Here is a 6,708-nt window from a genome sequence, read left to right on the forward strand (position 1 = left end):
GGCTAACTGAAGGCCCCATCACTCACCAACTGATGCCCCCGTCCGGCCGACTGAAGACCCATACCGGCGGACTGAAGAGGTACTGTAATTCATCAATACTGTACCCCTTACACCCTTTAGTCCCATACTGTACTTGACCCCCCCAGGCCCCTACTTAACCCCCCTACCTTACCCCCACCCCCGGCCCATACCATACCCCAAGGCCCATACCTTACCCCGCCCCCCCCGGCCCATAACTTACCACCCCCCAGGCCCTTACCTAACTGCTCCCCCCCCAGGCCCATAACTAACCGCCCCCCAAGTTCATACCTTGCCCCTCAAGCCCATAGCTTATCCCCAACCCCCCTACGCCTATACTTTACATCCCCCCTGACCCATACTTAACCCCCCCAAAAAAATGCCATGGTAGGTGCGCTATGGGTTGGGGGGCTGCTCCTTGCATGTGTCCTGGGCCCCAGGATTCCTGTTGGCGGCCCTGCCTGGGCAGTCGTTGGGAAATGTCATGTGGATAAGATAAACATTTGTTAATTAGAAAGTGTATGGGGTGTCCAGTCCTCAAGACACCCCTACAGCTCAGGTTTTTGGGATATCCCTGCTTCAGCACAGGTGGCTGAAGATTGTACGCTCTTCGGGGCAGGGATTTCCTTTCCCATTGTCTGATTTTTGCTGCACTTATTTATTTTTAAAATTCCCTGTACTGTATTCTTTGTGAAGCGCTGAGTACACTTTTGGCGCTATATAAATAAAGACATACAATACAATATCCTTAAAGCCTGACCTGTTGGGGAGTCTTGAGAACCTCTGTATAAGGCCTTGCCCCCGCTGTCTACTACAGCGTCCGCTGTGGCGGACGCTGCGCGCACGAGAGCCCCCCCCCCCCCCCCCGGTCTCTGCTCCTGCAGTGAGCTGCAGACCGGGGAATCGGCTGAAAGCGCCACCAAAAGCGCAGGCGCGCGTTACAGCGTCGTGACCGGGGCCTTAGCCTAAGGCTGCGCTTATAATGCCAGCTACAGCTACAGATAACGTCTCCCGTCTCCGTAGCCCAAGCAAAAGTTGTAATTTCAGTTTGGGAGACGTCTCTTGCTACAAGGGGAGTGACAGAAGGCAGAGGGGCGGGGACAAGAGCAAGGGGGAGGGCAGAGGGGCGGGGACAGGAGCAAGGGGGAGGGCAGAGGGGCGGGGACAGGAGCAAGGGGGAGGGCAGAGGGGCGGGGACACGAGCAAGGGGGAGGGCAGAGGGGCGGGGACAGGAGCAAGGGGGAGGGCAGAGGGGCGGGGACAAGAGCAAGGGGGAGGGCAGAGGGGCGGGGACAAGAGCAAGGGGGAGGGCAGAGGGGCGGGGACAAGAGCAAGGGGGAGGGCAGAGGGGCGGGGACAGGAGCAAGGGGGAGGGCAGAGGGGCGGGGACAGGAGCAAGGGGGAGGGCAGAGGGGCGGGGACAAGAGCAAGGGGGAGGGCAGAGGGGCGGGGACAAGAGCAAGGGGGAGGGCAGAGGGGCGGGGACAAGAGCAAGGGGGAGGGCAGAGGGGCGGGGACAAGAGCAAGGGGGAGGGCAGAGGGGCGGGGACAAGAGCAAGGGGGAGGGCAGAGGGGCAGGGACAAGAGCGAGGCGGAGGGCAGAGGGGCGGGGACAAGAGCGAGGGGGAGGGCAGAGGGGCGGGGACAGGAGCAAGGGGGAGAGCAGAGGGGCGGGGACAGGAGCAAGGGGGAGGGCAGAGGGGCAGGGACAGGAGCAAGGGGGAGGGCAGAGGGGCGGGGACAAGAGCAAGGGGGAGGGCAGAGGGGCGGGGACAAGAGCAAGGGGGAGGGCAGAGGGGCGGGGACAAGAGCAAGGGGGAGGGCAGAGGGGCGGGGACAAGAGCAAGGGGGAGGGCAGAGGGGCGGGGACAAGAGCGAGGCGGAGGGCAGAGGGGCGGGGACAAGAGCGAGGCGGAGGGCAGAGGGGCGGGGACAGGAGCAAGGGGGAGGGCAGAGGGGCGGGGACAGGAGCAAGGGGGAGGGCAGAGGGGCGGGGACAAGAGCAAGGGGGAGGGCAGAGGGGCGGGGACAAGAGCAAGGGGGAGGGCAGAGGGGCGGGGACAAGAGCAAGGGGGAGGGCAGAGGGGCGGGGACAGGAGCAAGGGGGAGGGCAGAGGGGCGGGGACAGGAGCAAGGGGGAGGGCAGAGGGGCGGGGACAGGAGCAAGGGGGAGGGCAGAGGGGCGGGGACAGGAGCAAGGGGGAGGGCAGAGGGGCGGGGACAAGAGCAAGGGGGAGGGCAGAGGGGCGGGGATAAGAGCAAGGGGGAGGGCAGAGGGGCGGGGACAAGAGCAAGGGGGAGGGCAGAGGGGCGGGGACAAGAGCAAGGGGGAGGGCAGAGGGGCGGGGACAAGAGCGAGGGGGAGGGCAGAGGGGCAGGGACAAGAGCGAGGCGGAGGGCAGAGGGGCGGGGACAAGAGTGAGGGGGAGGGCAGAGGGGCGGGGACAGGAGCAAGGGGGAGAGCAGAGGGGCGGGGACAGGAGCAAGGGGGAGGGCAGAGGGGCAGGGACAGGAGCATGGGGGAGGGCAGAGGGGCGGGGACAAGAGCAAGGGGGAGGGCAGAGGGGCGGGGACAAGAGCAAGGGGGAGGGCAGAGGGGCGGGGACAAGAGCAAGGGGGAGGGCAGAGGGGCGGGGACAAGAGCAAGGGGGAGGGCAGAGGGGCGGGGACAAGAGCGAGGCGGAGGGCAGAGGGGCGGGGACAAGAGCGAGGCGGAGGGCAGAGGGGCGGGGACAGGAGCAAGGGGGAGGGCAGAGGGGCGGGGACAGGAGCAAGGGGGAGGGCAGAGGGGCGGGGACAAGAGCAAGGGGGAGGGCAGAGGGGCGGGGACAAGAGCAAGGGGGAGGGCAGAGGGGCGGGGACAAGAGCAAGGGGGAGGGCAGAGGGGCGGGGACAGGAGCAAGGGGGAGGGCAGAGGGGCGGGGACAGGAGCAAGGGGGAGGGCAGAGGGGCGGGGACAGGAGCAAGGGGGAGGCTGAAATGGAGAGGAGTTCTAATTTCTGTTTGTATGCAGAGTTTACTTTAAATTACGGGAGAATTTACTATTTTAAAGTTGTTCATATAGTGGGTTTCACTTGACACACACACACACACACACACACACACACACACACACACACACACACACACACACACACACACACACACACACACACACACACACACACACACACACACACACACACACACACACCCGCCAACAGAAATCTTGGGGTCCAGGCAAATGAAAGGAGCAGAGCCCCCCCCCCCCCAACCCATAGCGCACCTACAATGAAAAAACTAATTTTAGCGTACAACTTTTACTTAACCCCCCAATACATCTACAAAATACCCCAACACCCCCCCCCCAATACATATATACAATACACCCCCAATACATATAAAAATCAGACTTACCTTCGGGATGATCTCCGGTCATGCCGGTGGCTGCAGGGGGGGGGGGGGGCAGTGTGCCAGTGGCTGTGACTGCGGGGTCTGGCGGTGCTGCGGGGGGGGGGGGGGGTGAGGGGGGGCGTGGCTGGCGGTGGGTGGGGGGCGGTTGCGGGGGCCTGGCGGTGCTGTGGGGGGGAGGGCTGTGTCTGCCGGTGGCCCGGCGGCTGGTGGGACTGCGGGGGGCCCAGGGGCAGATCACTGCAGTTGTCGCCGGCCCTGCCCCGCTGCAGACACCTGTCTGTCCTACGCTGGCTGGTCACGCGCGCGCCGGGCCTCCCTCTCATGTCGGCGCACCAGAAGCTTAGCCCAGCTGACTTCCGGCGCTGCCGTCAGAGAGACCAGGCACCGGGTGCAGCGGTTTTTTTTTATAAATGAACTGACCCGGCCGCACAGGGGGCCCGGACACCCTGACCCACGACGCCAACACCGGCAGACCCCCCTTACCCCCCCCGTTGGCGGCCATACAAACAAATCACACACACACACACAATCACACACAGGGCCGGCGGCAATTGCTGTGACCTGCCGCTGGGACACCCGCAGTCCCCAAGGACAGCCATCCGCCAGGCCCCCGCAACCACTCCCCCCCCCCACCGCCAGCCACCACCCCCCGCAGCACCGCCAGCTGCCAGGCCACTGCCAGCCACCGCCTCCCCCACCCCCCGCCACGCAGCACAGCCAGCCACCGGGACCCCCGCCAGCCACCGCCACCTCCTCAGCATTGCCAGACCCCGCAGTCACAGCCACTGGCACACTGCCCCCCCCCCCCCCCTGCAGCCACCGGCCTGACCTGAGATCATAGCGAAGGTAGGTCTGATTTTTATATGTATTGGGGGTGTATTTTATATATGTATTGGGGGGGTTGGGGTATTTTTGTATATGTATTGGGGGGGGTTGGGGTATATTTGTATATGTATTGGGGGGGTGGGGCGTATTTTTATATGTATTGAGGGGTTACGTAAAAGTTGCGCACTAAAAATGGTTTTTCCGTGGTAGGTGCACTATGGGTTGGGGGGGGCTGCTCCTTTCATTTGTCCTGGGCCCCATGATATCTGTTGGTGTGTGTGTGTGTGTGTGTGTGTGTGTGTGTGTGTGTGTGTGTGTGTGTGTGTGTGTGTGTGTGTGTGTGTGTGTGTGTGTGTGTGTGTGTGTGTGTGTGTGTGTGTGTGTGTGTGTGTGTGTGTGTGTGTGTGTGTGTGTCAAATGAAACCCACTATATGAACAACTTTAAAATAGTAAATTCTCCCGTAATTTTAAAGTTAAGTAAATTCAGCATACAAACAGAACTTACAACTCCCTCTCCATTTCCCCCCTTGCTCTTGTCCCCATCCCTCTCCCCTCCGTCACTCCCCTTTTAGCAAGAGACGTCTCCCAAACTCAAATTACAACTTTCGCTTGGGCTACGGAGACGGGAGACGGGAGATGGGAGACGGCATCCGTAGTCGGCACTATAAGCGCAGCAAGTGTTACCTGTTGATATTCGTGTGTACATACACTATGGTGAAAAGTCTCCAGCGCCACCATGTGCTCAAAGAAATTATGACACTGGCTAATGCACTTCTCAACACCTTTTTATACATGTATCCCGATCTACCTATATATGTTATTTAATTTACACATCATTCATATGTGTTTGTTTATATTGACATTGGATGCATTAATATTGATGCAATCAGTGTACATGCATATTGTATATCACTGTTTATTTCTTGTTGTATTGTTATTTGTTCACATCTCCTTTACGTTATGGAGTATTAGCTCTTTTCCCCTTTTATCCATTAATGTATCTACATATGTGTATTAGGATTTAATCACGATTGGGGCGTATTATGTCCAGCTTCTCTGTTGGTAATTTACTATTGAGTTTTGAAGACGTTTTTCAGCCATATACTGTACTCAACATCCCTTGATAAGGTCTGCCCCGGTGTGATGAGACACATATAGGTACATTCTCTGATGTCATCCAGGTGACAGATCTGAGGGGTGCAGGAATACATGGATGGACTATCAACATTTGGCGTCTCATGATAATAATATTTTTATTTCATATAGCACTTTTCTCACTCCTGGGACGTGCGGACCGGTGGTTGTATATTCTCCCCTTGTGAGGGTATTATTTGTGCTCCCGCTTTTTATTACACAAGCTGAAAGTAGCGGGCGCTGCTCGGGGAATTCCAAGAAACCAGAAAATACTGAGATTTATAAATGGATAACTACATTTTGTAGTTTTTTAATGCGAAATCCCTTTGCTAAAACAGCAGCTCCACCCACCATAGTTTCATTGCCTCTGAGGTCCTGAAGTGTGCGAGCGAGAGTAGCTGAGGCCCCAGTACCTCCGCTACACGCGCGCCCGCGAGACTGGCGGCGCGTGCAGCCGATTCCCCGGTCTGCAGGGAGCTGCAGACCAAAAGACCAAGGGGGCGTGGTGGGGGAGTGACGGGGCGCGGCCATGACGTCACCCGGCAGGTTCGTTCTCAGTGGCTGAACCGCCACAGCGCTGCGGCCTCCCCTCGCAGCAGGCCCGGCGCTATTGAGGGGAGAGCTCTCGTCCCTGCAGCGTCCGCCACAGCGGGCGCTGCAGTAGCCAGCGGGGACCAGCCCTAATGCTGCGTGTTTGTGGGACTTTGTGCCCTCGTCCCAAATACAGAGAGCCTCTAATGCTGCGTGTTTGTGGGACTTTGTGCTCTTGTCCCAAACAAGGGTCTCACTCTCTCTCTGTCTGGAAGATCTTTGGCTGCTCCGGTATGTTTGCTGATGTTGCAAATTGGATTTTCAGAGTGACCAAGATTAAGTGGCAGCTTGAGGGTTCTGTGATGGGGTCGTGTCATTTGTGATGTCATCAGTGATGTCATTGCCGATGTCATGTGTGAATTATAAAAAAACAGAATAAAAACCTGCTCCTGTATCTCAGGAACCATCATGCAAAGTTTGGTTATGGTATCTTTAGAAGTGTCCAAAATGCCTAGCGCACAGACAAACAACTTTCCAAAATATATAGATTTGTTCCAAAAAAATTACGCTATGGCACGTGGTTCTGTTTTTTGTATTTTTGTACATGTTGCACACAGATATATATGTATTTGTCTGTAAGATTCCCTGCAGCAGTGAGTTCCATGTATATTGGGCAGACTAAGTTAGCCACAGGGTTCTTATCTCCTGTCAAATTCACACTTGCTTAAAGAAGCATATGAGTAGCACCTTGGCTAATACTATACATGATATATAAAGCTTGGCCCCCTGCAGACACACTTACCAAAA

At 57.8% G+C, this 6,708-nt stretch overlaps 1 long non-coding RNA gene across 1 annotated transcript in view; it reads left to right on the forward strand.

Annotated features, from left to right (window-relative positions):
* Nucleotides 1–6,708, forward strand: part of LOC142502592 (uncharacterized) — a 174,535-nt gene that overhangs the window by 65,401 nt on the left and 102,426 nt on the right. The gene's annotated exons all lie outside the window — the stretch shown is intronic.

Source organism: Ascaphus truei, chromosome 9 (assembly GCF_040206685.1).
Source record: "Ascaphus truei isolate aAscTru1 chromosome 9, aAscTru1.hap1, whole genome shotgun sequence".
In the NCBI taxonomy this organism is placed as follows: domain Eukaryota; kingdom Metazoa; phylum Chordata; class Amphibia; order Anura; family Ascaphidae; genus Ascaphus; species Ascaphus truei.